A 10,087-nucleotide genomic window follows, 5' to 3' on the forward strand; every position below is an offset into this window, starting at 1 on the left:
GGCACCTAGGTAATAGTGACCATAATATTATCGACTTCAAAATGCCCTTCAGTAGGGTTATCAATAAGGGAACAACAAAAACATTAAACTTTAGGAGGGCGAAGTTTGATCGGCTGAAAGAAAGCCTTCAACTTATTGACTGGGACAAAGTTCTTAATCAAAGGAATACGAATAGTAAATGGGAAACCTTCAAAAGAATTCTGAATACTCAGTGCGAGAGATATATACCGTATGGGAATAAAAGGGCCAGAAATAAGAGGAAACCAATATGGTTGAACAAGAACGTAAAAGGAGCGTTAAATAGCAAAAAAGAGGCATTCAAGAGATTAAAACAGGAAAACAGTAAGGAGGCACTAATGTGTTACAAGGAAAAAACGAGAACCTGTAAAAAATCAAATAAAAATAGCGAAGGAGGAAACAGAGAGACGTATTGCTAGGGAAAGTAGATCAAATCCCAAACTGTTCTTTACGTATATAAATAGTAAAAGGATTAAATCGGATAATATTGGACCGATAAAAAGTGAGGAAGGCAAAATCATAGAGAAAGATGAGGATAAAGCTAATCTATTAAATAATTTTTTTTCGACAACTTTCACAAAGGAAATCGAACTAACAGGAGAAATGAGAAGTGACAAACTTAATCCTCCACTAAGTATGACAAATCTAACCCAAGCTGGGGTACAGAAACGCCTCAGTAACATTAAAATAAACAAATCACCTGGACCTGATGGCATACACCCACGGGTACTAAGGGAACTAAGTAATGTGATAGACAGACCGTTATATCTTATATTTAAGGACTCTGTTGAGACTGGGTCTGTGCCACTTGATTGGCGACAGGCGAATGTAGTGCCAATATTCAAAAAGGGAGCGAAAAGTGACGCCGGAAACTATCGGCCGGTGAGTCTGACGTCCGTTGTGGGCAAAATTTTTGAAAGCTTCATTAAAGAGGCAATTACGGAGCATCTTGATGCTAATAATTTTTTAATCCCGAACCAACATGGATTCATGAGGAATCGCTCCTGCCAAACAAACCTGATTGACTTCTACGAGGAGGTTAGCTCTCGAGTAGATCAGGGGGAACCAGTGGATGTCGTGTATCTCGACTTCTCAAAAGCGTTCGATAGCGTGCCACATAATAGGTTGGTATACAAAATGAGAATGATGGGGCTGGGGGAAAATGTCTGCAAGTGGGTAGCTAACTGGCTAAAGGATAGAAGGCAGAGGGTGGTTATAAATGGAATATACTCAGATTGGGTAAGCGTCACTAGTGGGGTACCACAGGGGTCTGTACTAGGCCCAATGTTATTTAATATCTTTATTAACGACATAGTCAACGGGATAAATAGTAAAATATCAATATTTGCAGATGACACAAAGTTATGTAAAACAATTAATACAAAAGAGGACAGTGCAGACCTACAGAGGGATTTGGATAAGCTGGGTAGGTGGAGCATTAAATGGCAAATGAGGTTTAACGAGGAGAAATGTAAGGTCATACATATGGGAAGGAAAAATGGAAGTCACCAGTACTCACCGAATGGGAAATCATTGGGGAATTCAGAGATGGAGAAGGACTTGGGCATCTTGATTGATAGCAAACTAAATTGGAGTGCCCAAAGTCAGGCCGCTGCTGTAAGGGCAAACAGGGTAATGGGATGTATCAGAAGAGGTATAGCTGCAAAGGATGAGAACATTGTTCTTCCACTGTACAAAGCACTGGTCAGACCACACTTGGAATACTGTGCTCAGCTATGGGCCCCAATATACAGAAAGGATATAAATGAGCTTGAAAAGGTACAAAGGAGGGCAACAAAATTAATAAAGGGAATGGAGGGACTGCAATACCCAGAGAGGTTGGCAAAACTAGAACTATTCAGCCTGGAAAAGAGAAGGTTGAGGGGGGACATAATAAATGTGTACAAATATGTTAGGGGACAGTATAGAGATCTTGCCTGGGATTTGTTCAAAAGGAGGGATATTACGGTAACAAGAGGGCACTCACTAAGACTGGAAGAGAAAAGGTTTCAGCACCAGCATAGGAAGGGGTTCTTTACGGTAAGAGCAGTGAGAATATGGAATTCACTGAGTGAGGAGACGGTAATGTCGGATTCACTACACCAGTTCAAGCGGGGACTGGATGCATTTCTAGATACCAGGCAGATTTCTGCATATACTTAAAAATAGAATAAAATAGTAGGTTGATACAGGAATTTATTCTGACTGCTGGTTTCAGAGTCGGGAGGGAATTTTTCCTCAGGTGAAGATTGGCTAAATCATTTGGGGTTTTTGCCCTCCTCTGGATCAACTTTAGCAATTACAGAACTAACAGGTCGAACTTGATGGACGCAAGTCTTTATTCGGCTTTACAAACCATGTTACTATGTTACTATTCTCTGCCCCGTCCGGAGTCTTGAGCGGCTCACGCTGTGGTGTGCAGGACCTGCGGTGAAGTCATTGAGTCATCTGATGGGTCACATGACTCAATGACGTGGCAGGTCCTTCAGACAACAGCGCGACGGAGAGAAAACATCAGAAGATAAGTATAAACTTTATTTTATTCTTTTTTTTACAGGTTCTTTGGTACCCAGGTCTGGATGAGAGTCTCCTCTCATCCAGACTTGGGTACCATCCGCACATTGATTCCGCATGCGGAAACGCAAAATTAATGAACATGCTGCGGATTTTTGACCGCAGCATATACGCTGCGGAAAAATCCGCAGCATGGGCATTGACATTGCGGAATGCCATTGGGGACCATGGGGTGCGGATATACATGCGTTTTACAAGCGTTTACGCTGCGGAAATTCCGCAGCGTATACGCTTGTAATACGCAACGTGGGCACGCAGCCTTATACTAAATAATTACAGCTATTTAGAAACTAGCTCATTGCAGGGCACATCATTGTCCAGTAGAGGGTGATAAAACACTGTTTAAAAAATGCAACATCATTTTGAAGAGTCAGGCCCATACACATATAGGCTGGTTAACATGGACTTTCTCTACAGATTCCTCTGTCTCTCTGGATTTTGGAACAGTCATAAAAAGTTTTTTTTTTTTTTTCTTTTTTTCCCTTCTCAAACTTATATAATATGTACAGTACAGACCAAAAAGTTTGGACACACCTTCTCATTTAAAGATTTTTCTGTATTTTCATGACTATGAAAATTGTACATTCACACTGAAGGCATCAAAACTATGAATTAACACATGTGGAATTATATACTTAGCAAAAAAGTGTGAAACAACTGAAAATATGTCTTATATTCTAGGTTCTTCAAAGTAGCCACCTTTTGCTTTGATGACTGCTTTGCACACTCTTGGCATTCTCTTGATGAGCTTCAAGAGGTAGTCACCGGAAATGGTCTTCCGACAATCTTGAAGGAGTTCCCAGAGATGCTTAGCACTTGTTGACCCTTTTGCCTTCACTCTGCGGTCCAGCTCACCCCAAACCATTTCGATTGGGTTCAGGTCTGGTGACTGTGGAGGCCAGGTCATCTGGCGTAGCACCCCATCACTCTCCCTCTTGGTCAAATAGCCCTTACACAGCCTGGAGGTGTGTTTGGGGTCATTGTCCTGTTGAAAAATAAATGATGGTCCAACTAAACGCAAACCGGATGGAATAGCATGCCGCTGCAAGATGCTGTGGTAGCCATGCTGGTTCAGTATGCCTTCAATTTTGAATAAATCCCCAATAGTGTCACCAACAAAGCACCCCCACACCATCACACCTCCTCCTCCATGCTTCACGGTGGGAACCAGGCATGTAGAGTCCATCCATTCACCTTTTCTGCGTCGCACAAAGACATGGTTGGAACCAAAGATCTCAAATTTGGACTCATCAGATCAAAGCACAGATTTCCACTGGTCTAATGTCCATTCCTTGTGTTCTTTAGCCCAAACAAGTCTCTTCTGCTTGTTGCCTGTCCTTAGCAGTGGTTTCCTAGCAGCTATTTTACCATGAAGGCCTGCTGCACAAAGTCTCCTCTTAACAGTTGTTGTAGACATGTGTCTGCTGCTAGAACTCTTGTGTGGCATTGACCTGGTCTCTAATCTGAGCTGCTGTAAACCTGCGATTTCTGAGGCTGGTGACTCGGATAAACTTATCCTCAGAAGCAGAGGTGACTCTTCGTCTTCCTTTCCTAGGGCGGTCCTCATGTGAGGCAGTTTCTTTGTAGCGCTTGATGGTTTTTGCAACTGCACTTGGGGACACTTTCAAAGTTTGCCCAATATTTCGGACTGACTGACATTCATTTCTTAAAGTAATGATGGCCACTCGTTTTTCTTTACTTAGCTGCTTTTTTCTTGCCATAATACAAATTCTAACACTGTATTCAGTAGGACTATCAGCTGTGTATCCACCTGACTTCTGCACAACAAAACTGATGGTCCCAACCCCATTTATAAGGCAAGAAATCCCACTTATTAAACCTGACAGGGCACACCTGTGAAGTGAAAACCATTTCCGGTCCAAACTTTTGGTCTGCACTGTATGTTTGTTTTTTTCTGTCAATAATATTGCATATGAAAACAGGAGCTGACACAGACTGAAGAGGGCTCCTGTGCAAGAACAATATAGGGGCTCTTTTCACTCCAATAGCAATAATGCACAAGTCCACCTGCCTTGGAAGGAGAAATGGGCTCCCTTATCTCTTGGGGACCTGATTGGCTGCACATGTTCCACCAATGGTATTTCCTCCCCTGTATGAAACATACAGTACATGGACTTTAGCAGCAAAACAGACATGTTTAATACCTGTTGAGTCATTTTGCTAGTAGAGCTACAGGGTGAACCATTCATTAGATGAAATTTATTATGCTTTGCTTATATAGCACCATCATATTCCGCAGAACTATACAGACATAATAATAATAATATAATAATTTTTATTTATATAGCGCCAACAAATTCCGCAGCACTTTACAATTAAGCGGGGACATGTACAGACAATAAATTCAATACAATTTAAGACAGTTTAAACAGTTACATTAGGAGTTATGGTTGAACCCTCCAAGGTAATTTCGATGTTTGGTAGAGTTGGGTTAGTAGAGGGGAGAAACACAAGAAGTTCAGTTTTAGAGAGATTCAGTTTAAGATAGAGGGAGGACATGATGTTAGAGACAGCAGACAGACAATCCTTGGTATTTTGTATTAGGGTAAGGGTGATGTCAGGTGAAGAGGTGTATAGTTGGATGTCGTCAGCATAGAGATGATACTGGAACCCAAATCTGCTGATTGTTTGTCCAATAGGGGCAGTGTATAGAGAAAAGAGGAGGGGGCCTAGGACTGAGCCCTGAGGAACTCCGATAGTAAGGGGACAAGGAGAGGAAGAGGAGCCAGCAAAAGAAACAGTGAAGGAGCGGTCAGAGAGGTAGGAGGAGAACCAGGAGAGAACGGTTTCCTTGAGGCCTATAGAGCGGAGTATAGTGAGGAGGAGAGGAGCTGGTGATCCACAGTGTCAAAGGCGGAGAGATCCAGGAGAATCAGCAGGGAGCAGTGACCTTTGGATTTAGCTGTTAGTAGCTCATTAGAGACTTTTGTGAGGGCAGTTTCAGTGGAGTGTAAGGAGCGGAAACCAGATTGTAGAGGGTCGAGGAGAGAGTTATCTGAGAGATAGCGGATTACATGGGAGTGGACCAAGCGTTCCAGGAGTTTAGAGATGAAAGGAAGGTTAGAGACAGGTCTGTAGTTAGCAGTGCAGTTCTGGTCCAGGGATGGCTTTTTAAATAAAGGGGTTATGATGGCATGTTTAAATGAGGAGGGAAAGATACCTGAAGAAAGAGAGAGGATAAATATTTTAGTCAGGTGAGTGGTGACCACCGGTGAGAGAGACTGCAGGAGATGTGAAGTAATGGGGTCACTGTTGTAGGACGAGAAGAAATGAGGAGCTGGGTAACAACTTCTTCTGTAACAGGCTCAAAGATGGCTAGTGAGCTTGAAGTGCGGCAGGGAAGGGGATCCAGGCACTGAGGAGATTGGGCTGAGATGTCCTGATGGATGTGGTTGATTTTTTCTAGGAAATAAGTGGCCAGATCCTCCCCGCTGAGGTTGGTGGTGGGGGTCTGTGCTTTAGGGCTCAGGAGGGAGTTTAAGGTTTCAAAAAGTTGTTTTGGATTGTTGGACAGTGAAGGCATGAGGGTGGTGAAGTAGAATTGTTTGTCCAGATGAAGGGCAGAGTTATAGGTTATGAGCATGAATTTATAGTGGATGAAGTCCTCTGCTGAAAGAGATTTTCTCCACTGCCGCTCAGCACACCTTGAGCAACGCTGAAGAAAGCATGTTTGCATCGTGTACCAGGGCTGCCGTTATCTGTGTCGGGTCTTTCTGCGTGTAGAATGTGCTGCTTCATCTAGGGCATTCTTCAGTGTATTATTGTAGTGTGACAATGCTAAGTCTGGACAGGAGAGGGAGGAGATGGGGGCTAAAGATGTGTGGAGATTGCCCATAAGCTACTGGGTATTAATGGTATGTGTATTCCTATAAGTGTGGTAAGTGGGGGTGTCCCGGGTGAGGAGACGGTTCTTGACAGAGAAGGAAAGAAGGTTGTGGTCCGAGAGCGGGAGAGGGGAGTTAGTAAAGTCATGCAGCGAGCAGAGACGGGAGAAAACTAGGTCCAGAGTATTCCCGTCTTCATGCGTAGGAGAATTAGTAAATTGTGAGAGGCCGAATGAGGAGGTTAGAGAAAGTAGATGAGAGGCAGATTGGGACAGGGGATCATTGATGGGGATATTAAAGTCTCCCATGATGATGGTGGGGATGTCACATGATAGAAAGTGAAGAAGCCAGGTGGCATAGTGATCCAGGAACTGGCGGGAGGAGCCTGGAGGGCGATACACAACCGCCACTCGCAGGGAGAAGGGTTTGAAGAGTCTGACGGTGTGCACTTCAAAGGAAGGAAACAAGTGAGGGAACTGGGGGGATGACCTGGAAAGCACATTGTGGTGAAAGGAGCAAACCAACACCTACACCCTGTCTATTCTCCAGTCTGGCGGTATGTGAAAATTTCAGCCCACCAAATGAGAGAGCAGCAGCTGCGGTGGTGTCTGACTGCTGGATCCAGGTTTCTGTAATAGCCAGAAGGTTAAGGGAATTAGAGGGAATTAGACATCATTATCACTGTCCCCATTGGGGCTTACAATCTAAATTCCCTCTGAGTATGTCCAGCATCGGACTGGAGTATCTTGGGCCCACCAGAGAACAATCATTCTTGGGGCCCACCATGCAGTTATATAGAAATAGTACAAGATAACCAATTTTATTGGAAAATTTGGTAATATTGTTATATAATGTCAAACACCGTGTATATTAACCAATAAATAAATTTAACTTAATGAATAATAAAGTAAAGAAACACTCCAGGCAAAAGGGAAACCCATGTCTAATTTCAGGTCTGTGTGGCATAACACAACAATAAATACTTTTAACCCCTTCATGACGAAATGACTGACATAGCACATCTTGAGCGGATGTCAGTTCCTGCATCATGATGTGCTATGTCCGTCTGTTACTGTGTGTAGACACACACAGTGACAGTTCCGCTGTCACTGACAGCTGAGCGGCACAGGCAGAGATGCAGGGACCCATTTCATCGGTCCCCACACTCAGATTTCTGTGATCAGTCTATGTATTTGAATAATTAATTGAAAGGGGGTGTGTTTAAAATAATAGCAATGTGGAGTTCAATTAGTAAGGTCAATCATACTGTGAAGAAACAGGTGTGAATCAAGTGACCCTTGTTTCAGGGTAAAGCCAGCACATGTTGTACATGCATTTCTCCTTGAAAGCCTGAGAAATGAGGGTCGTTCGAGACATTGTTCAGACGAACAGCGTATTTTGATTAAAAAGTTGATTGGAGAGGGTAAAACTGATAAAGAAGTGCAGACAATGATAGGCTGTTCAGCTAAAATGATGTCCAATGGTTTTAAAAGTAAAACCAGAGAGACATGGAAGAAAACAGAAGACTACCATTCAAATGGATGGAAGAATAACCAGAATGGCAAAGGCTCAGTCAATGATCAGCTCCAGGATGATCAAAGACAGTCTCAAGTTACCTGTGAGTACTGTGACAGTTAGAAAACGCCTGTGTGAAGCTAATCTCTTAGCAAGAAGTCCCTGCAAAGTCCCACTGTTAAAAAAGACATGTCCTGAAGCGGATACAATTTGCCAAAGAACACATTAATTGGCCTAAAGAGAAATGGAAAAACATTTTGTGGACTGATGAAAGTAAAATTGTTCTTTTTGCGTCCAAGTTCCTCAGATGACCCCAATAGTCTGCATTCAAGCCACAGTACACTCTGAAGACAGTGACGCATGGTGGTGCAAGCATTATGATATGGGCATGTATCTCTTACTATGGTGCCGGACCTATTTACCGCATACCAGGGATCATGGACCGTTGTCCCTTCATTGTCTGCGCCGTTGCATCCAAATAACCTGTTCACAAAATCAAAGTATGTCACTGGCAGGGAAGGGGTTAAACAGGCAGTTTTGATGAAATCACAAAGCACATAAACACTATAGACATCATATGACATCACAATTGGTATAGAATGTAGAAAATGTAACACCTGAGCCATCTTGTTTCATTAGAGCCTGACTGCTTGCAGGGAACAAGTCCAGGTAGGGAACTCTTCACTTACGTCCTCACTCCTACATTGTATAGATGGGGGGTTAGTAGTGGGATTCAGAACTGCATCATTCACCTGAAAATCTCAGCAAAAAGTGCTAGATCATGTGTCTCTTGCTGTAATTGTTATAATGATTCTATGTTTTAAAAAAAATGTCATTGACCAGATTCCAAGGAAGATATGCACATTTGGGTGCTTTAGTAAGACAGTGTGAGCCCGGCCTAACAGGGGTTACCAATCTAGACAACCCCTTCCCTAAATGAGGACTTGCTGGTGATCAACTTATCATGTGTCACTAGTCTTGAAGACCCTCAGCAATCGGCACCCATGTGCTCTAATAAAACATACAGAAAGGGGTGGGCCAGTTGAGACAACTCCATTTGGCACCATTTTTGGGTAGCTTTGCCATTAATGTTGTCAAAACATAGTGTTTTCATAACATAAATGGAATTGCTCCAGACTGCTCCAGTTCTCCATTCTCAGCTCTCTTGGTCCTGTTGGATCAGGGGTGACCTAGAACTGACGGTTTATCGTGATCAGGAATTACAGTATGGCGTCCTGTGCTTTCCTTTAGTTCATAGAACAGTAGGTGATACGGATTAGAATAAAAGGGTGGAAATGTTTAGGTTATAACGTGCATCATGACTCAATTAAAAATGAGGCTGGTGATTATTTGCAGACTCTGATTTTGTTTTATTAATTCAACTCTTCCTTGATGTTGGAAACTTGATACATAACACAGCAGTGGCAGTTATTACAACATCACAGGGCACATGACATCACAGAGCACATGACATCATAGATATCACATGACATCATAGATATCACATGGCATCTCAACTGGTACAGAATGTATACAGTTCTAATCCTGAACCATCTTGTGTCCAGGTAGGTAGCTGTTCACCTAACACTAAGGCCCCATTCACACATTGTGTAGCTGTGGGGTGTTTGTGGTGAAGTTTAGAACTGCACCATTTACCCCTAAAAAATCTCAGCAAACATCTCTGAGTGATGTGTTCTCTCTTGTGTATCAGGATGATTCCTTAAATGGGGGCTATCATTGAATCCTCTTTTTTGTAATGATAGGTGTTATGTCTCATCTAGTTCAGATGAGCAGCTGTAATGAAGCACGGACAGATGACGGTGGTGCAGCAGGATGGCCGAGCAGAAACAACGGAGAACGTAGTAGCTTGATGGCAGCAGGAGGACCAGAACTGGAACCACAGGAAATCATGAGCAGAATTGAGGCACCGGCAAGTGGGGCAATAGAGTTAGCGACTCTGATCACAGTTTGATCAGAGTGGCATTTTTCTCGGACGTGGAGAAGAAAAAAAAAAGGTTTCTCTATTCTGTTTCAGTCTGTGAAAATCGTACCGCACTCTGATGTCATTCAAGTGCGGTCCAATTTTTTCACGGTCCCATAGACTTGCATTGCCAATTTTGATCCGACACTGGGAT

The sequence above is a fragment of the Phyllobates terribilis genome, unplaced genomic scaffold, assembly GCF_046119375.1.
Source record: "Phyllobates terribilis strain yellow unplaced genomic scaffold, ASM4611937v1 Scaffold_1__5_contigs__length_1240528914, whole genome shotgun sequence".
Classification (NCBI taxonomy): Eukaryota; Metazoa; Chordata; class Amphibia; order Anura; family Dendrobatidae; genus Phyllobates; species Phyllobates terribilis.